The sequence below is a fragment of the Lissotriton helveticus genome, chromosome 1_2 (genome assembly GCF_964261635.1).
Source record: "Lissotriton helveticus chromosome 1_2, aLisHel1.1, whole genome shotgun sequence".
Lineage (NCBI taxonomy): Eukaryota > Metazoa > Chordata > Amphibia > Caudata > Salamandridae > Lissotriton > Lissotriton helveticus.
Window position 1 is genome coordinate 340090542 of NC_136058.1, and position 22770 is coordinate 340113311.

Genomic DNA, 22770 nt, shown 5'->3' on the forward strand with positions numbered 1-22770 from the left:
CCCCAAAAAAATATAAAACTGTTCAGAAAAATTCAAAAAAAGTAAAAAAATGTTCCGAAAAATAATAAAAAAAATATAAAACAACAAAAACAATTTAAAAAAAAGTTCTTTTCAGAACTACCTCCCCGTTATTAAAAAATTGGTACAATATTTGGAACTGTGCCAACCTCTATTTCTCTTAGTTCGCTTCCCAGTTCGCTCGCCGGTACGCGAACCGGAAGCGAACCAAAAACAGTAAGTATAAGGGAAGGAAACAGACACTTATGTTAAAAGAAAGACAGCTATAGGGGAGTAAACTAGAGATACTATTACCCGTAATCCACTGCTGATGATGTCACATATTACATCATTCATGACATGCTCAGTGACATCATCAGCAGAGGATTGCGGGTTTTTTGGCAACGTGCCTTATCCACGGTTTAATAATGCTGCCTTTTGCTTTATATAAGTTTTCAAATTGTATGAAATATATACCAATAGGTCGTTATGAACCTTTAGGTAGTGCTTTTCTTCATGAGGTCTGGTCGCTTCCATACACATACAGATGTTTCAAAGATGATCAAGAAGTTTATCTGAATGGAGAGGAATGCACTGAGACGCCAGATCATTCACTAATGTGTAGGCACATACAGTTACACGGTTCATGCAACAAACACCGACCAAATATGGCTTGCGTGTTGCAAGGCACGCCAGTTCCTGCTATCATCCCCACGTTCAAGTTGTTGGAAAATGGTAGTTATTTGATGCTCAATAATGAAGATTGTTCTGAGTTAATTAAAAGTATTCCTTTTATCGTAACAGTAAGTGAACGGGTTATTTGCTGCAGAAATGTTCTATTTCCTCCCACACATGAACATAGGGAGTTTTCAATCTGGCCACAAATACCAACCTTGGGACAGATTTCAACGGCATGGCAAGAAACTTTCGTACTTCACATAGCGAACACCCGTACAGAGGTGCACACCCTTTTCAATTAAGATTTGCCCTTCAATTTCAGCAACATGTTTCCGACTATCTTTAACGCATCCTCCACAAAGTCCCTGGCGCACTTTTTTAAAGTTGTTACCAGTGGTCTCGTGACTTCATTTGAGAAAATCTTTGGAGTCATCCCTGCTTCCTTTCATTCTATTTTCTGCACTCTGGTTCGTGGATTGGCATTTTTACTTGCATTACCAGCGGACGCTCTTGTGCTTTTTTACATTTTTAAATATGGATGTCCCTCCTATGCAACCTCCCACCCTGCAGCTGCTGACACTGTTCCGCAATCGCATGCTAGAATATTATGGCACAATGCCGTTGGCGATATTAAGCATGGCATATGGATTATCCTTTCGATTCTCCTACTTCACCTGTGTCCAGCCTGTATTTCACTGCCTGACCTGTGATTTCGATTGGGCCATTGATTTGTGTCTCTGCGGACCGGTTTCTCCTGACGTCGACTTTAATCAGCTGATGACTCCTATCATTACTCACGAGTTGGTTTGTCCTGGCGAAAGGATTATGGCTGTGGCATTGATGCATGGACTACTTGGTCCCTGGAATTTACTGGCGGCAGCACAGTCTTTCTTGGAACAGAGCTTTCTTGAAAACCCACCGAGCTGTCCTCTGATGGTGATAGAGGATCCGGTGCTGGGAGAGCACGTATGTTCTTTTACGCTTTTAAATTGGATGGCTGAACTGTTTTCGGATGAAGATGGTGACTTCCTATTGGAGGCTGTTGCAGCTTATTTTGCATACACAGTTATGTCATAGACCTTTTTCATGTTTGATATGCTGAGTACTAGCATTTCATTGACAATTCATTGACTTATTTGTCAAGTTTTTATTATTTACCTTGCCTATTGGCTTAAGACTCGATAAAGTACTTGGCTGTTTTATTTTTCTGTAGCATTAAATTTTCCTAGTTTTTAATGCTTTACCTTGCGGACCGTCCACATATAAACTTGCAATCTGCTCTCATGAGATGGTACTTCTATTATCTTATTCAGTTCGTTTCCGGATCATGGGGAGGTGTCATCTAGGTCCTGGATATCTTTACACCGTGTTAAGTTAGCATGGGCTCATTACCGGTTTAAATGCCATTTTTCCTTTTTTGCAACTTCTGCACACAACACTTAGTTGTTGCTTTAGCTTTCCACCTAGTAGTTCATCGTGGTTTACATGAGAATAATATGTTATTGCTCTACTATCTGCTTTGCTTGTTAAACTATATCTGTACAGCGAGTGCTAAAGTTTCAAGAACAACACGATACAGAATTGTTATGAGGTCTGATCTCCACGACTTCATACTCATAACATAAGTGCAACTTCTGCCAATTCTGGGCATGAGGCGGGTTTTATATTGCTTTGCCGAACACACATACACAACAGTTGATGCGGTTCACATGAAGAGAGAGCTGGTGTATGCTGATGTGATTCCTTCAAATCTAAGACACTAAAGTATGGGCACGCCCTAAACCAACACAAAGAGACCTTCTTAGCAAATAATATAATATGTGTATTAGGGAGGGTGAGATATAAGCAGCCGCGGGCCGTGGAGGGAGTTACGGTGAGGCAGGGAGGCGGGGAGGGGGAGAAGCAGGGTGGAGCCCTCTCTACCTTGCCCCTCCCCCTCCCCGCCTCCCTGCCCCACCGTAACTCCCTCCACGGCCCGCGGCTGCTTATAAATGTTGCTAACGCTTATTCATTTACAGCATGTTAACATACTGTCACCATTCGCTTTTTATGTACTAGTAACTATGCTGGTAATTTTGCTACTGATAATATGTGTACTTGTATTCTCCACCCTGCTTCTCCCCCTCCCCGCCTCCCTGCCTCACCGTAACTCCCTCCACGGCCCGCGGCTGCTTATAAGTGTTGCTAACTCTTATTCATTTACAGCATGTTAACATACTATCACCATTCGCTTTTTATGTACTAGTAACTATGCTGGTAATTTTGCTACTGATAATATGTGTACTTGTATTATCTAAGATACTACGCCTGAGAAGACGGCATTAGTAAATAAACATTTCAAATACACATGTGTTCTTCTTAACTCCATGTTCTGGTTTCTAAGAAATATATAACGACCGACTGTTCATGAGTTCCACGTATCCTGAGGTACTATAAGTTCATATTCTGGATTGTCTAAACATTGAGAGTTTGTTATATCCAATGTGACACTGTACCTAGCTTGCTAAGGAGTTTTTGATTACTAACGTGAGTTTTGGGACACCCTAATTCGCCGAGGTTCCAATCCTCTGTCCACAGTTCTGTGTGAGAACAGAAACCCTGCGACAGGGGCACCCCCGACCCTTGCTGGAGCTTCATCACACTTGCGATACAACTCCAGCAATGCGCCACCTTTACGGCACAGATACATCACGCATCTGTGCTGTTTTTGCCCCATGATGCGCCGCATTGTAAATGCAGCACACCATAGGTGAAGGAACAGCGGCACAGAATGACTAACACATCCCTGGTGATGCGCCAGTCATCATAAATGTATCCCTATGCTTCTTATCTTGTTAGAGATGAACCGCCATATGTATCATCAAAGTTTTTTGCATTTCCTAAATAGCGAACTTTAAGGAATAAATAGCGATTCTTTACCATTCCTAGTTTGCGATTAGCTATTTGCTAATTACAAATTACCCATTCATTTCCTTCATTTCCATAGGGCGGTTGGACTCACTTTTAGCTCGAACGGCTGAATGGATTTCCACGAAACTTGGCAAAATTGTAGGGACTGGTAGCCCGATGTGCCTTTGCTATGTCTCAAGATATATGCTCCAGTGGTTTTTACGAAAATTAACTTTGAAAAATATATATTGGGCTACATTGGCCTATATATATGTTGGAGCCCAAATGTAGCCCAATGTAGCCCAATGAAGCCCAATGTAGCCCAATGTAGCCCAAAGATGGCCGCCAGACACACAAAAAAACAAATGTAGCCCAAATATCAGCCAGATGTAGCCCAACTATAGCCCAGTGACAGAATGACCAATCAGCTTCGCAAACCTCCGTTACGCGAAGCGGAGCGCTCTTACAGATATATATCTTTTTTTGAACGTTAATTTCTCAAAATCCACTGGAGCACATATATTGAGACCTAGCAAAGGCACATCGGGCTACCAGTCCCTAATATTTTGCCAAGTTTCGTGCAAATCCATTCAGCCGTTCGATTATTATTATTTTTTATTTTTTTTGCCCCGCGGGGCCCTTTTAAAACCTCCACATCAAACGTAGGGGGTCAGCGAGGATCTACTATTCCCCCTTATGGTCATTTGCCCCTTCGCTTTGGCCTCCTCTTGTCTCTCGATCCTACCGAGAGACAAGATGGCGTCCGCTACGGACTGTTTGGAATGTTGACAGACGCCGGAGAACCAATCAGCTTCGCTTCACAAAGCTCCGTTGCGCGAAAAGTACGCGTCCTGGAGTGCTGCCCGGTCCGCTGTTACAGATATATATCTTTTTTTAAACGTTAATTTCTCAAAATCCACTGTAGCACATATATTGAGACCTACAAAAGGCACATCGGGCTACCAGTCCCTACAATTTTGCCAAGTTTCGTGCAAATCCATTCAGCCGTTCGGGCTAAAAGTGAGGCCAACCGCCCTATGGAAAACTCAATGTTAAAAACACGTTTTGGGACCGCCCTTTTTTCTCAGCCCCCCCTTGACGAACCCCCCCCAAATTTTCAAGGGCTGCTCAGAAACAAAATGTGCCATTTTCCTGAAAATTTCAGCCAATTCCGTCCACAAACGCCAAAGTTATTAGACATAGAATTTTCAAAAAAACCATAGAGAAAAAATCCTAACTATATATACCTACTGGCGACCGCCAGTAGGTAATATATATATATATATATATAAATATATATATTGATAGTTAGAAAGATAGCCAGATAGACAGATCGATAGATAGATATTTATTTCAATGAAATAATTTCTTGATAAAACTGATTGTTTTTGGCAAGGAATTTCTGTATTGTAATATTTAGGAAAAAAGATTACTTGTCCTAACCAAAAGCAGCAAATCTGCCTATTACAATACTGTGATACTGTCATTATCCTTGCCTATTCCGATTGAGAAAAAAGGTTGAATTCACTGATGGACAAAATGCTTACTGATGTGTTAACTGAAATTCAGAATATGCTCTGAATATTTCAATATGCACAGGCGTACCATCAAAAACACTTTACATCTGCATTCTCTTGGAAAATGAGATGAAGCAGTGGTGAATCCTAGGCTGCTGTTCCACTCGATTGGCACAATTTACAAGTAGAATGACTGCTTTTGGTTAGTAGTGACCCCTGGTGGCTAATAGTTATAAGCTGCAAATGATAAAGTGAGCTGATTATATATATATATATAGATATATATAAATATATATATTGATAGTTAGAAAGATAGCCAGATAGACAGATCGATAGATAGATATTTATTTCAATGAAATAATTTCTTGATAAAACTGATTGTTTTTGGCTAGGAATTTCTGTATTGTAATATTTAGGAAAAAAGATTACTTGTCCTAACCAAAAGCAGCAAATCTGCCTATTACAATACTGTGAATTGATCGAGGGTATGCCTTAACCCCAAGGAGGTGAGCACTGTTTAACTGATGCCAATAAGTCCTCGTTAGTATAGTGGTCAGTATCCCCGCCTGTCACGCGGGAGACCGGGGTTCAATTCCCCGACGGGGAGGCGATTCATTTTATTCACACAATTAAATAAAATGATGCACTTTCTAACATTGTAAAATATATCTGTCATTATCCTTGCCTATTCTGATTGAGAAAAATGGTTGAATTCACTGATGGCCAAAATGCTTACTGATGTGTTAACTGAAATTCAGAATATGCTCTGAATATTTCAATATGCACAGGCGTACCATCAAAAACACTTTACATCTGCATTCTCTTGGAAAATGAGATGAAGCAGTGGTGAATCCTAGGCTGCTGTTCCACTCGATTGGCACAATTTACAAGTAGAATGACTGCTTTTGGTTAGTAGTGACCCCTGGTGGCTAATAGTTATAAGCTGCAAATGGTAAAGTGAGCTGATTATATATATATATATATATATATATATATATATATATATATATATATATATATATATATATATATATATATATATATATATATATATATATATATATATATATATATATATATATATTGATAGTTAGAAAGATAGCCAGATAGACAGATCGATAGATAGATATTTATTTCAATGAAATAATTTCTTGATAAAACTGATTGTTTTTGGCTAGGAATTTCTGTATTGTAATATTTAGGAAAAAAGATTACTTGTCCTAACCAAAAGCAGCAAATCTGCCTATTACAATACTGTGAATTGATCGAGGGTATGCCTTAACCCCAAGGAGGTGAGCACTGTTTAACTGATGCCAATAAGTCCTCGTTAGTATAGTGGTCAGTATCCCCGCCTGTCACGCGGGAGACCGGGGTTCAATTCCCCGACGGGGAGGCGCTTCCTTTATTCACACAATTAAATAAAATGATGCACTTTCTAACATTGTAAAATATATCTGTCATTATCCGTGCCTATTCTGATTGAGAAAAATGGTTGAATTCACTGATGGCCCAAATGCTTACTGATGTGTTAACTGAAATTCAGAATATGCTCTGAATATTTCAATATGCACAGGCGTACCATCAAAAACACTTTACATCTGCATTCTCTTGGAAAATGAGATGAAGCAGTGGTGAATCCTAGGCTGCTGTTCCACTCGATTGGCACAATTTACAAGTAGAATGACTGCTTTTGGTTAGTAGTGACCCCTGGTGGCTAATAGTTATAAGCTGCAAATGGTAAAGTGAGCTGATTATATATATATATATAGATATATATAAATATATATATTGATAGTTAGAAAGATAGCCAGATAGACAGATCGATAGATAGATATTTATTTCAATGAAATAATTTCTTGATAAAACTGATTGTTTTTGGCTAAGAATTTCTGTATTGTAATATTTAGGAAAAAAGATTACTTGTCCTAACCAAAAGCAGCAAATCTGCCTATTACAATACTGTGAATTGATCGAGGGTATGCCTTAACCCCAAGGAGGTGAGCACTGTTTAACTGATGCCAATAAGTCCTCGTTAGTATAGTGGTCAGTATCCCCGCCTGTCACGCAGGAGACCGGGGATCAATTCCCCGACGGGGAGGCAATTCCTTTTATTCACACAATTAAATAAAATGATGCACTTTCTAACATTGTAAAATATATCTGTCATTATCCTTGCCTATTCCGATTGAGAAAAAAGGTTGAATTCACAGATGGACAAAATGCTTACTGATGTGTTAACTGAAATTCAGAATATGCTCTGAATATTTCAATATGCACAGGCGTACCATCAAAAACACTTTACATCTGCATTCTCTTGGAAAATGAGATGAAGCAGTGGTGAATCCTAGGCTGCTGTTCCACTCGATTGGCACAATTTACAAGTAGAATGACTGCTTTTGGTTAGTAGTGACCCCTGGTGGCTAATAGTTATAAGCTGCAAATGATAAAGTGAGCTGATTATATATATATATATAGATATATATAAATATATATATTGATAGTTAGAAAGATAGCCAGATAGACAGATCGATAGATAGATATTTATTTCAATGAAATAATTTATTGATAAAACTGATTGTTTTTGGCTAGGAATTTCTGTATTGTAATATTTAGGAAAAAAGATTACTTGTCCTAACCAAAAGCAGCAAATCTGCCTATTACAATACTGTGAATTGATCGAGGGTATGCCTTAACCCCAAGGAGGTGAGCACTGTTTAACTGATGCCAATAAGTCCTCGTTAGTATAGTGGTCAGTATCCCCGCCTGTCACGCGGGAGACCGGGGTTCAATTCCCCGACGGGGAGGCGATTCTTTTATTCACGCAATTAAATAAAATGATGCACTTTCTAACATTGTAAAATATATCTGTCATTATCCTTGCCTATTCTGATTGAGAAAAATGGTTGAATTCACTGATGGCCAAAATGCTTACTGATGTGTTAACTGAAATTCAGAATATGCTCTGAATATTTCAATATGCACAGGCGTACCATCAAAAACACTTTACATCTGCATTCTCTTGGAAAATGAGATGAAGCAGTGGTGAATCCTAGGCTGCTGTTCCACTCGATTGGCACAATTTACAAGTAGAATGACTGCTTTTGGTTAGTAGTGACCCCTGGTGGCTAATAGTTATAAGCTGCAAATGGTAAAGTGAGCTGATTATATATATATATATAGATATATATAAATATATATATTGATAGTTAGAAAGATAGCCAGATAGACAGATCGATAGATAGATATTTATTTCAATGAAATAATTTATTGATAAAACTGATTGTTTTTGGCTAAGAATTTCTGTATTGTAATATTTAGGAAAAAAGATTACTTGTCCTAACCAAAAGCAGCAAATCTGCCTATTACAATACTGTGAATTGATCGAGGGTATGCCTTAACCCCAAGGAGGTGAGCACTGTTTAACTGATGCCAATAAGTCCTCGTTAGTATAGTGGTCAGTATCCCCGCCTGTCACGCAGGAGACCGGGGCTCAATTCCCCGACGGGGAGGCAATTCCTTTTATTCACACAATTAAATAAAATGATGCACTTTCTAACATTGTAAAATATATCTGTCATTATCCTGGCCTATTCCGATTGAGAAAAAAGGTTGAATTCACAGATGGACAAAATGCTTACTGATGTGTTAACTGAAATTCAGAATATGCTCTGAATATTTCAATATGCACAGGCGTACCATCAAAAACACTTTACATCTGCATTCTCTTGGAAAATGAGATGAAGCAGTGGTGAATCCTAGGCTGCTGTTCCACTCGATTGGCACAATTTACAAGTAGAATGACTGCTTTTGGTTAGTAGTGACCCCTGGTGGCTAATAGTTATAAGCTGCAAATGATAAAGTGAGCTGATTATATATATATATATATATAGATATATATAAATATATATATTGATAGTTAGAAAGATAGCCAGATAGACAGATCGATAGATAGATATTTATTTCAATGAAATAATTTCTTGATAAAACTGATTGTTTTTGGCTAGGAATTTCTGTATTGTAATATTTAGGAAAAAAGATTACTTGTCCTAACCAAAAGCAGCAAATTTGCCTATTACAATACTGTGAATTGATCGAGGGTATGCCTTAACCCCAAGGAGGTGAGCACTGTTTAACTGATGCCAATAAGTCCTCGTTAGTATAGTGGTCAGTATCCCCGCCTGTCACGCAGGAGACCGGGGATCAATTCCCCGACGGGGAGGCAATTCCTTTTATTCACACAATTAAATAAAATGATGCACTTTCTAACATTGTAAAATATATCTGTCATTATCCTTGCCTATTCCGATTGAGAAAAAAGGTTGAATTCACAGATGGACAAAATGCTTACTGATGTGTTAACTGAAATTCAGAATATGCTCTGAATATTTCAATATGCACAGGCGTACCATCAAAAACACTTGACATCTGCATTCTCTTGGAAAATGAGATGAAGCAGTGGTGAATCCTAGGCTGCTGTCCCACTCGATTGGCACAATTTACAAGTAGAATGACTGCTTTTGGTTAGTAGTGACCCCTGGTGGCTAATAGTTATAAGCTGCAAATGATAAAGTGAGCTGATTATATATATATATATATAGATATATATAAATATATATATTGATAGTTAGAAAGATAGCCAGATAGACAGATCGATAGATAGATATTTATTTCAATGAAATAATTTCTTGATAAAACTGATTGTTTTTGGCTAGGAATTTCTGTATTGTAATATTTAGGAAAAAAGATTACTTGTCCTAACCAAAAGCAGCAAATCTGCCTATTACAATACTGTGAATTGATCGAGGGTATGCCTTAACCCCAAGGAGGTGAGCACTGTTTAACTGATGCCAATAAGTCCTCGTTAGTATAGTGGTCAGTATCCCCGCCTGTCACGCAGGAGACCGGGGATCAATTCCCCGACGGGGAGGCAATTCCTTTTATTCACACAATTAAATAAAATGATGCACTTTCTAACATTGTAAAATATATCTGTCATTATCCTTGCCTATTCCGATTGAGAAAAAAGGTTGAATTCACAGATGGACAAAATGCTTACTGATGTGTTAACTGAAATTCAGAATATGCTCTGAATATTTCAATATGCACAGGCGTACCATCAAAAACACTTGACATCTGCATTCTCTTGGAAAATGAGATGAAGCAGTGGTGAATCCTAGGCTGCTGTCCCACTCGATTGGCACAATTTACAAGTAGAATGACTGCTTTTGGTTAGTAGTGACCCCTGGTGGCTAATAGTTATAAGCTGCAAATGATAAAGTGAGCTGATTATATATATATATATATATAGATATATATAAATATATATATTGATAGTTAGAAAGATAGCCAGATAGACAGATCGATAGATAGATATTTATTTCAATGAAATAATTTCTTGATAAAACTGATTGTTTTTGGCTAAGAATTTCTGTATTGTAATATTTAGGAAAAAAGATTACTTGTCCTAACCAAAAGCAGCAAATCTGCCTATTACAATACTGTGAATTGATCGAGGGTATGCCTTAACCCCAAGGAGGTGAGCACTGTTTAACTGATGCCAATAAGTCCTCGTTAGTATAGTGGTCAGTATCCCCGCCTGTCACGCAGGAGACCGGGGATCAATTCCCCGACGGGGAGGCAATTCCTTTTATTCACACAATTAAATAAAATGATGCACTTTCTAACATTGTAAAATATATCTGTCATTATCCTTGCCTATTCCGATTGAGAAAAAAGGTTGAATTCACAGATGGACAAAATGCTTACTGATGTGTTAACTGAAATTCAGAATATGCTCTGAATATTTCAATATGCACAGGCGTACCATCAAAAACACTTGACATCTGCATTCTCTTGGAAAATGAGATGAAGCAGTGGTGAATCCTAGGCTGCTGTCCCACTCGATTGGCACAATGTACAAGTAGAGTGACTGCTTTTGGTTAGTAGTGACCCCTGGTGGCTAATAGTTATAAGCTGCAAATGATAAAGTGAGCTGATTATATATATATATATATATATAAATATATATATTGATAGTTAGAAAGATAGCCAGATAGACAGATCGATAGATAGATATTTATTTCAATGAAATAATTTCTTGATAAAACTGATTGTTTTTGGCTAGGAATTTCTGTATTGTAATATTTAGGAAAAAAGATTACTTGTCCTAACCAAAAGCAGCAAATCTGCCTATTACAATACTGTGAATTGATCGAGGGTATGCCTTAACCCCAAGGAGGTGAGCACTGTTTAACTGATGCCAATAAGTCCTCGTTAGTATAGTGGTCAGTATCCCCGCCTGTCACGCGGGAGACCGGGGTTCAATTCCCCGACGGGGAGGCGATTCCTTTTATTCACACAATTAAATAAAATGATGCACTTTCTAACATTGTAAAATATATCTGTCATTATCCTTGCCTATTCCGATTGAGAAAAAAGGTTGAATTCACTGATGGACAAAATGCTTACTGATGTGTTAACTGAAATTCAGAATATGCTCTGAATATTTCAATATGCACAGGCGTACCATCAAAAACACTTTACATCTGCATTCTCTTGGAAAATGAGATGAAGCAGTGGTGAATCCTAGGCTGCTGTTCCACTCGATTGGCACAATTTACAAGTAGAATGACTGCTTTTGGTTAGTAGTGACCCCTGGTGGCTAATAGTTATAAGCTGCAAATGGTAAAGTGAGCTGATTATATATATATATATAGATATATATAAATATATATATTGATAGTTAGAAAGATAGCCAGATAGACAGATCGATAGATAGATATTTATTTCAATGAAATAATTTCTTGATAAAACTGATTGTTTTTGGCTAAGAATTTCTGTATTGTAATATTTAGGAAAAAAGATTACTTGTCCTAACCAAAAGCAGCAAATCTGCCTATTACAATACTGTGAATTGATCGAGGGTATGCCTTAACCCCAAGGAGGTGAGCACTGTTTAACTGATGCCAATAAGTCCTCGTTAGTATAGTGGTCAGTATCCCCGCCTGTCACGCAGGAGACCGGGGATCAATTCCCCGACGGGGATGCAATTCCTTTTATTCACACAATTAAATAAAATGATGCACTTTCTAACATTGTAAAATATATCTGTCATTATCCTTGCCTATTCCGATTGAGAAAAAAGGTTGAATTCACAGATGGACAAAATGCTTACTGATGTGTTAACTGAAATTCAGAATATGCTCTGAATATTTCAATATGCACAGGCGTACCATCAAAAACACTTTACATCTGCATTCTCTTGGAAAATGAGATGAAGCAGTGGTGAATCCTAGGCTGCTGTTCCACTCGATTGGCACAATTTACAAGTAGAATGACTGCTTTTGGTTAGTAGTGACCCCTGGTGGCTAATAGTTATAAGCTGCAAATGATAAAGTGAGCTGATTATATATATATATATATAGATATATATAAATATATATATTGATAGTTAGAAAGATAGCCAGATAGACAGATCGATAGATAGATATTTATTTCAATGAAATAATTTCTTGATAAAACTGATTGTTTTTGGCTAGGAATTTCTGTATTGTAATATTTAGGAAAAAAGATTACTTGTCCTAACCAAAAGCAGCAAATCTGCCTATTACAATACTGTGAATTGATCGAGGGTATGCCTTAACCCCAAGGAGGTGAGCACTGTTTAACTGATGCCAATAAGTCCTCGTTAGTATAGTGGTCAGTATCCCCGCCTGTCACGCGGGAGACCGGGGTTCAATTCCCCGACGGGGAGGCGATTCTTTTATTCACGCAATTAAATAAAATGATGCACTTTCTAACATTGTAAAATATATCTGTCATTATCCTTGCCTATTCTGATTGAGAAAAATGGTTGAATTCACTGATGGCCAAAATGCTTACTGATGTGTTAACTGAAATTCAGAATATGCTCTGAATATTTCAATATGCACAGGCGTACCATCAAAAACACTTTACATCTGCATTCTCTTGGAAAATGAGATGAAGCAGTGGTGAATCCTAGGCTGCTGTTCCACTCGATTGGCACAATTTACAAGTAGAATGACTGCTTTTGGTTAGTAGTGACCCCTGGTGGCTAATAGTTATAAGCTGCAAATGGTAAAGTGAGCTGATTATATATATATATATAGATATATATAAATATATATATTGATAGTTAGAAAGATAGCCAGATAGACAGATCGATAGATAGATATTTATTTCAATGAAATAATTTCTTGATAAAACTGATTGTTTTTGGCTAAGAATTTCTGTATTGTAATATTTAGGAAAAAAGATTACTTGTCCTAACCAAAAGCAGCAAATCTGCCTATTACAATACTGTGAATTGATCGAGGGTATGCCTTAACCCCAAGGAGGTGAGCACTGTTTAACTGATGCCAATAAGTCCTCGTTAGTATAGTGGTCAGTATCCCCGCCTGTCACGCAGGAGACCGGGGATCAATTCCCCGACGGGGAGGCAATTCCTTTTATTCACACAATTAAATAAAATGATGCACTTTCTAACATTGTAAAATATATCTGTCATTATCCTTGCCTATTCCGATTGAGAAAAAAGGTTGAATTCACAGATGGACAAAATGCTTACTGATGTGTTAACTGAAATTCAGAATATGCTCTGAATATTTCAATATGCACAGGCGTACCATCAAAAACACTTTACATCTGCATTCTCTTGGAAAATGAGATGAAGCAGTGGTGAATCCTAGGCTGCTGTTCCACTCGATTGGCACAATTTACAAGTAGAATGACTGCTTTTGGTTAGTAGTGACCCCTGGTGGCTAATAGTTATAAGCTGCAAATGATAAAGTGAGCTGATTATATATATATATATATAGATATATATAAATATATATATTGATAGTTAGAAAGATAGCCAGATAGACAGATCGATAGATAGATATTTATTTCAATGAAATAATTTCTTGATAAAACTGATTGTTTTTGGCTAGGAATTTCTGTATTGTAATATTTAGGAAAAAAGATTACTTGTCCTAACCAAAAGCAGCAAATCTGCCTATTACAATACTGTGAATTGATCGAGGGTATGCCTTAACCCCAAGGAGGTGAGCACTGTTTAACTGATGCCAATAAGTCCTCGTTAGTATAGTGGTCAGTATCCCCGCCTGTCACGCAGGAGACCGGGGATCAATTCCCCGACGGGGAGGCAATTCCTTTTATTCACACAATTAAATAAAATGATGCACTTTCTAACATTGTAAAATATATCTGTCATTATCCTTGCCTATTCCGATTGAGAAAAAAGGTTGAATTCACAGATGGACAAAATGCTTACTGATGTGTTAACTGAAATTCAGAATATGCTCTGAATATTTCAATATGCACAGGCGTACCATCAAAAACACTTGACATCTGCATTCTCTTGGAAAATGAGATGAAGCAGTGGTGAATCCTAGGCTGCTGTTCCACTCGATTGGCACAATTTACAAGTAGAATGACTGCTTTTGGTTAGTAGTGACCCCTGGTGGCTAATAGTTATAAGCTGCAAATGGTAAAGTGAGCTGATTATATATATATATATAGATATATATAAATATATATATTGATAGTTAGAAAGATAGCCAGATAGACAGATCGATAGATAGATATTTATTTCAATGAAATAATTTCTTGATAAAACTGATTGTTTTTGGCTAAGAATTTCTGTATTGTAATATTTAGGAAAAAAGATTACTTGTCCTAACCAAAAGCAGCAAATCTGCCTATTACAATACTGTGAATTGATCGAGGGTATGCCTTAACCCCAAGGAGGTGAGCACTGTTTAACTGATGCCAATAAGTCCTCGTTAGTATAGTGGTCAGTATCCCCGCCTGTCACGCAGGAGACCGGGGATCAATTCCCCGACGGGGAGGCAATTCCTTTTATTCACACAATTAAATAAAATGATGCACTTTCTAACATTGTAAAATATATCTGTCATTATCCTTGCCTATTCCGATTGAGAAAAAAGGTTGAATTCACAGATGGACAAAATGCTTACTGATGTGTTAACTGAAATTCAGAATATGCTCTGAATATTTCAATATGCACAGGCGTACCATCAAAAACACTTGACATCTGCATTCTCTTGGAAAATGAGATGAAGCAGTGGTGAATCCTAGGCTGCTGTTCCACTCGATTGGCACAATTTACAAGTAGAATGACTGCTTTTGGTTAGTAGTGACCCCTGGTGGCTAATAGTTATAAGCTGCAAATGGTAAAGTGAGCTGATTATATATATATATATAGATATATATAAATATATATATTGATAGTTAGAAAGATAGCCAGATAGACAGATCGATAGATAGATATTTATTTCAATGAAATAATTTCTTGATAAAACTGATTGTTTTTGGCTAGGAATTTCTGTATTGTAATATTTAGGAAAAAAGATTACTTGTCCTAACCAAAAGCAGCAAATCTGCCTATTACAATACTGTGAATTGATCGAGGGTATGCCTTAACCCCAAGGAGGTGAGCACTGTTTAACTGATGCCAATAAGTCCTCGTTAGTATAGTGGTCAGTATCCCCGCCTGTCACGCGGGAGACCGGGGTTCAATTCCCCGACGGGGAGGCGATTCCTTTTATTCACACAATTAAATAAAATGATGCACTTTCTAACATTGTAAAATATATCTGTCATTATCCTTGCCTATTCCGATTGAGAAAAAAGGTTGAATTCACTGATGGACAAAATGCTTACTGATGTGTTAACTGAAATTCAGAATATGCTCTGAATATTTCAATATGCACAGGCGTACCATCAAAAACACTTTACATCTGCATTCTCTTGGAAAATGAGATGAAGCAGTGGTGAATCCTAGGCTGCTGTTCCACTCGATTGGCACAATTTACAAGTAGAATGACTGCTTTTGGTTAGTAGTGACCCCTGGTGGCTAATAGTTATAAGCTGCAAATGGTAAAGTGAGCTGATTATATATATATATATAGATATATATAAATATATATATTGATAGTTAGAAAGATAGCCAGATAGACAGATCGATAAATAGATATTTATTTCAATGAAATAATTTCTTGATAAAACTGATTGTTTTTGGCTAAGAATTTCTGTATTGTAATATTTAGGAAAAAAGATTACTTGTCCTAACCAAAAGCAGCAAATCTGCCTATTACAATACTGTGAATTGATCGAGGGTATGCCTTAACCCCAAGGAGGTGAGCACTGTTTAACTGATGCCAATAAGTCCTCGTTAGTATAGTGGTCAGTATCCCCGCCTGTCACGCAGGAGACCGGGGATCAATTCCCCGACGGGGATGCAATTCCTTTTATTCACACAATTAAATAAAATGATGCACTTTCTAACATTGTAAAATATATCTGTCATTATCCTTGCCTATTCCGATTGAGAAAAAAGGTTGAATTCACAGATGGACAAAATGCTTACTGATGTGTTAACTGAAATTCAGAATATGCTCTGAATATTTCAATATGCACAGGCGTACCATCAAAAACACTTTACATCTGCATTCTCTTGGAAAATGAGATGAAGCAGTGGTGAATCCTAGGCTGCTGTTCCACTCGATTGGCACAATTTACAAGTAGAATGACTGCTTTTGGTTAGTAGTGACCCCTGGTGGCTAATAGTTATAAGCTGCAAATGATAAAGTGAGCTGATTATATATATATATATATAGATATATATAAATATATATATTGATAGTTAGAAAGATAGCCAGATAGACAGATCGATAGATAGATATTTATTTCAATGAAATAATTTCTTGATAAAACTGATTGTTTTTGGCTAGGAATTTCTGTATTGTAATATTTAGGAAAAAAGATTACTTGTCCTAACCAAAAGCAGCAAATCTGCCTATTACAATACTGTGAATTGATCGAGGGTATGCCTTAACCCCAAGGAGGTGAGCACTGTTTAACTGATGCCAATAAGTCCTCGTTAGTATAGTGGTCAGTATCCCCGCCTGTCACGCGGGAGACCGGGGTTCAATTCCCCGACGGGGAGGCGATTCTTTTATTCACGCAATTAAATAAAATGATGCACTTTCTAACATTGTAAAATATATCTGTCATTATCCTTGCCTATTCTGATTGAGAAAAATGGTTGAATTCACTGATGGCCAAAATGCTTACTGATGTGTTAACTGAAATTCAGAATATGCTCTGAATATTTCAATATGCACAGGCGTACCATCAAAAACACTTTACATCTGCATTCTCTTGGAAAATGAGATGAAGCAGTGGTGAATCCTAGGCTGCTGTTCCACTCGATTGGCACAATTTACAAGTAGAATGACTGCTTTTGGTTAGTAGTGACCCCTGGTGGCTAATAGTTATAAGCTGCAAATGGTAAAGTGAGCTGATTATATATATATATATAGATATATATAAATATATATATTGATAGTTAGAAAGATAGCCAGATAGACAGATCGATAGATAGATATTTATTTCAATGAAATAATTTCTTGATAAAACTGATTGTTTTTGGCTAAGAATTTCTGTATTGTAATATTTAGGAAAAAAGATTACTTGTCCTAACCAAAAGCAGCAAATCTGCCTATTACAATACTGTGAATTGATCGAGGGTATGCCTTAACCCCAAGGAGGTGAGCACTGTTTAACTGATGCCAATAAGTCCTCGTTAGTATAGTGGTCAGTATCCCCGCCTGTCACGCAGGAGACCGGGGATCAATTCCCCGACGGGGAGGCAATTCCTTTTATTCACACAATTAAATAAAATGATGCACTTTCTAACATTGTAAAATATATCTGTCATTATCCTTGCCTATTCCGATTGAGAAAAAAGGTTGAATTCACAGATGGACAAAATGCTTACTGATGTGTTAACTGAAATTCAGAATATGCTCTGAATATTTCAATATGCACAGGCGTACCATCAAAAACACTTTACATCTGCATTCTCTTGGAAAATGAGATGAAGCAGTGGTGAATCCTAGGCTGCTGTTCCACTCGATTGGCACAATTTACAAGTAGAATGACTGCTTTTGGTTAGTAGTGACCCCTGGTGGCTAATAGTTATAAGCTGCAAATGATAAAGTGAGCTGATTATATATATATATATATAGATATATATAAATATATATATTGATAGTTAGAAAGATAGCCAGATAGACAGATCGATAGATAGATATTTATTTCAATGAAATAATTTCTTGATAAAACTGATTGTTTTTGGCTAGGAATTTCTGTATTGTAATATTTAGGAAAAAAGATTACTTGTCCTAACCAAAAGCAGCAAATCTGCCTATTACAATACTGTGAATTGATCGAGGGTATGCCTTAACCCCAAGGAGGTGAGCACTGTTTAACTGATGCCAATAAGTCCTCGTTAGTATAGTGGTCAGTATCCCCGCCTGTCACGCAGGAGACCGGGGATCAATTCCCCGACGGGGAGGCAATTCCTTTTATTCACACAATTAAATAAAATGATGCACTTTCTAACATTGTAAAATATATCTGTCATTATCCTTGCCTATTCCGATTGAGAAAAAAGGTTGAATTCACAGATGGACAAAATGCTTACTGATGTGTTAACTGAAATTCAGAATATGCTCTGAATATTTCAATATGCACAGGCGTACCATCAAAAACACTTGACATCTGCATTCTCTTGGAAAATGAGATGAAGCAGTGGTGAATCCTAGGCTGCTGTTCCACTCGATTGGCACAATTTACAAGTAGAATGACTGCTTTTGGTTAGTAGTGACCCCTGGTGGCTAATAGTTATAAGCTGCAAATGGTAAAGTGAGCTGATTATATATATATATATAGATATATATAAATATATATATTGATAGTTAGAAAGATAGCCAGATAGACAGATCGATAGATAGATATTTATTTCAATGAAATAATTTCTTGATAAAACTGATTGTTTTTGGCTAAGAATTTCTGTATTGTAATATTTAGGAAAAAAGATTACTTGTCCTAACCAAAAGCAGCAAATCTGCCTATTACAATACTGTGAATTGATCGAGGGTATGCCTTAACCCCAAGGAGGTGAGCACTGTTTAACTGATGCCAATAAGTCCTCGTTAGTATAGTGGTCAGTATCCCCGCCTGTCACGCAGGAGACCGGGGATCAATTCCCCGACGGGGAGGCAATTCCTTTTATTCACACAATTAAATAAAATGATGCACTTTCTAACATTGTAAAATATATCTGTCATTATCCTTGCCTATTCCGATTGAGAAAAAAGGTTGAATTCACAGATGGACAAAATGCTTACTGATGTGTTAACTGAAATTCAGAATATGCTCTGAATATTTCAATATGCACAGGCGTACCATCAAAAACACTTGACATCTGCATTCTCTTGGAAAATGAGATGAAGCAGTGGTGAATCCTAGGCTGCTGTTCCACTCGATTGGCACAATTTACAAGTAGAATGACTGCTTTTGGTTAGTAGTGACCCCTGGTGGCTAATAGTTATAAGCTGCAAATGGTAAAGTGAGCTGATTATATATATATATATAGATATATATAAATATATATATTGATAGTTAGAAAGATAGCCAGATAGACAGATCGATAGATAGATATTTATTTCAATGAAATAATTTCTTGATAAAACTGATTGTTTTTGGCTAAGAATTTCTGTATTGTAATATTTAGGAAAAAAGATTACTTGTCCTAACCAAAAGCAGCAAATCTGCCTATTACAATACTGTGAATTGATCGAGGGTATGCCTTAACCCCAAGGAGGTGAGCACTGTTTAACTGATGCCGATAAGTCCTCGTTAGTATAGTGGTCAGTATCCCCGCCTGTCACGCAGGAGACCGGGGATCAATTCCCCGACGTGGAGGCAATTCCTTTTATTCACACAATTAAATAAAATGATGCACTTTCTAACATTGTAAAATATATCTGTCATTATCCTTGCCTATTCCGATTGAGAAAAAAGGTTGAATTCACAGATGGACAAAATGCTTACTGATGTGTTAACTGAAATTCAGAATATGCTCTGAATATTTCAATATGCACAGGCGTACCATCAAAAACACTTGACATCTGCATTCTCTTGGAAAATGAGATGAAGCAGTGGTGAATCCTAGGCTGCTGTCCCACTCGATTGGCACAATTTACAAGTAGAATGACTGCTTTTGGTTAGTAGTGACCCCTGGTGGCTAATAGTTATAAGCTGCAAATGATAAAGTGAGCTGATTATATATATATATATATAGATATATATAAATATATATATTGATAGTTAGAAAGATAGCCAGATAGACAGATCGATAGATAGATATTTATTTCAATGAAATAATTTCTTGATAAAACTGATTGTTTTTGGCTAAGAATTTCTGTATTGTAATATTTAGGAAAAAAGATTACTTGTCCTAACCAAAAGCAGCAAATCTGCCTATTACAATACTGTGAATTGATCGAGGGTATGCCTTAACCCCAAGGAGGTGAGCACTGTTTAACTGATGCCAATAAGTCCTCGTTAGTATAGTGGTCAGTATCCCCGCCTGTCACGCAGGAGACCGGGGATCAATTCCCCGACGGGGAGGCAATTCCTTTTATTCACACAATTAAATAAAATGATGCACTTTCTAACATTGTAAAATATATCTGTCATTATCCTTGCCTATTCCGATTGAGAAAAAAGGTTGAATTCACAGATGGACAAAATGCTTACTGATGTGTTAACTGAAATTCAGAATATGCTCTGAATATTTCAATATGCACAGGCGTACCATCAAAAACACTTGACATCTGCATTCTCTTGGAAAATGAGATGAAGCAGTGGTGAATCCTAGGCTGCTGTCCCACTCGATTGGCACAATTTACAAGTAGAATGACTGCTTTTGGTTAGTAGTGACCCCTGGTGGCTAATAGTTATAAGCTGCAAATGATAAAGTGAGCTGATTATATATATATATATATAGATATATATAAATATATATATTGATAGTTAGAAAGATAGCCAGATAGACAGATCGATAGATAGATATTTATTTCAATGAAATAATTTCTTGATAAAACTGATTGTTTTTGGCTAGGAATTTCTGTATTGTAATATTTAGGAAAAAAGATTACTTGTCCTAACCAAAAGCAGCAAATCTGCCTATTACAATACTGTGAATTGATCGAGGGTATGCCTTAACCCCAAGGAGGTGAGCACTGTTTAACTGATGCCAATAAGTCCTCGTTAGTATAGTGGTCAGTATCCCCGCCTGTCACGCAGGAGACCGGGGATCAATTCCCCGACGGGGAGGCAATTCCTTTTATTCACACAATTAAATAAAATGATGCACTTTCTAACATTGTAAAATATATCTGTCATTATCCTTGCCTATTCCGATTGAGAAAAAAGGTTGAATTCACAGATGGACAAAATGCTTACTGATGTGTTAACTGAAATTCAGAATATGCTCTGAATATTTCAATATGCACAGGCGTACCATCAAAAACACTTGACATCTGCATTCTCTTGGAAAATGAGATGAAGCAGTGGTGAATCCTAGGCTGCTGTCCCACTCGATTGGCACAATTTACAAGTAGAATGACTGCTTTTGGTTAGTAGTGACCCCTGGTGGCTAATAGTTATAAGCTGCAAATGATAAAGTGAGCTGATTATATATATATATATATAGATATATATAAATATATATATTGATAGTTAGAAAGATAGCCAGATAGACAGATCGATAGATAGATATTTATTTCAATGAAATAATTTCTTGATAAAACTGATTGTTTTTGGCTAAGAATTTCTGTATTGTAATATTTAGGAAAAAAGATTACTTGTCCTAACCAAAAGCAGCAAATCTGCCTATTACAATACTGTGAATTGATCGAGGGTATGCCTTAACCCCAAGGAGGTGAGCACTGTTTAACTGATGCCAATAAGTCCTCGTTAGTATAGTGGTCAGTATCCCCGCCTGTCACGCGGGAGACCGGGGTTCAATTCCCCGACGGGGAGGCGATTCTTTTATTCACGCAATTAAATAAAATGATGCACTTTCTAACATTGTAAAATATATCTGTCATTATCCTTGCCTATTCTGATTGAGAAAAATGGTTGAATTCACTGATGGCCAAAATGCTTACTGATGTGTTAACTGAAATTCAGAATATGCTCTGAATATTTCAATATGCACAGGCGTACCATCAAAAACACTTTACATCTGCATTCTCTTGGAAAATGAGATGAAGCAGTGGTGAATCCTAGGCTGCTGTTCCACTCGATTGGCACAATTTACAAGTAGAATGACTGCTTTTGGTTAGTAGTGACCCCTGGTGGCTAATAGTTATAAGCTGCAAATGGTAAAGTGAGCTGATTATATATATATATATAGATATATATAAATATATATATTGATAGTTAGAAAGATAGCCAGATAGACAGATCGATAGATAGATATTTATTTCAATGAAATAATTTATTGATAAAACTGATTGTTTTTGGCTAAGAATTTCTGTATTGTAATATTTAGGAAAAAAGATTACTTGTCCTAACCAAAAGCAGCAAATCTGCCTATTACAATACTGTGAATTGATCGAGGGTATGCCTTAACCCCAAGGAGGTGAGCACTGTTTAACTGATGCCAATAAGTCCTCGTTAGTATAGTGGTCAGTATCCCCGCCTGTCACGCAGGAGACCGGGGCTCAATTCCCCGACGGGGAGGCAATTCCTTTTATTCACACAATTAAATAAAATGATGCACTTT

General features: G+C 37.0%; 8 non-coding genes across 8 annotated transcripts; all 8 read left to right on the plus strand.

Moving 5' to 3' along the window:
* Positions 1–5616: 5616 nt before the first annotated feature.
* On the plus strand, positions 5617–5688 carry TRNAD-GUC (transfer RNA aspartic acid (anticodon GUC)). The gene has a single exon. It is a non-coding gene; the product is annotated as a tRNA-Asp (tRNA).
* A 714-nt stretch (positions 5689–6402) lies between these two features.
* Positions 6403–6474, plus strand: TRNAD-GUC (transfer RNA aspartic acid (anticodon GUC)). The gene has a single exon. It is a non-coding gene; the product is annotated as a tRNA-Asp (tRNA).
* A 1339-nt stretch (positions 6475–7813) lies between these two features.
* Positions 7814–7885, plus strand: TRNAD-GUC (transfer RNA aspartic acid (anticodon GUC)). The gene has a single exon. It is a non-coding gene; the product is annotated as a tRNA-Asp (tRNA).
* Positions 7886–11348: 3463 nt separating this feature from the next.
* Positions 11349–11420, plus strand: TRNAD-GUC (transfer RNA aspartic acid (anticodon GUC)). The gene has a single exon. It is a non-coding gene; the product is annotated as a tRNA-Asp (tRNA).
* A 1342-nt stretch (positions 11421–12762) lies between these two features.
* Positions 12763–12834, plus strand: TRNAD-GUC (transfer RNA aspartic acid (anticodon GUC)). Its single transcript has one exon. It is a non-coding gene; the product is annotated as a tRNA-Asp (tRNA).
* Positions 12835–15587: 2753 nt separating this feature from the next.
* On the plus strand, positions 15588–15659 carry TRNAD-GUC (transfer RNA aspartic acid (anticodon GUC)). Its single transcript has one exon. It is a non-coding gene; the product is annotated as a tRNA-Asp (tRNA).
* A 1342-nt stretch (positions 15660–17001) lies between these two features.
* Positions 17002–17073, plus strand: TRNAD-GUC (transfer RNA aspartic acid (anticodon GUC)). Its single transcript has one exon. It is a non-coding gene; the product is annotated as a tRNA-Asp (tRNA).
* Positions 17074–21950: 4877 nt separating this feature from the next.
* On the plus strand, positions 21951–22022 carry TRNAD-GUC (transfer RNA aspartic acid (anticodon GUC)). The gene has a single exon. It is a non-coding gene; the product is annotated as a tRNA-Asp (tRNA).
* Positions 22023–22770: the final 748 nt, after the last annotated feature.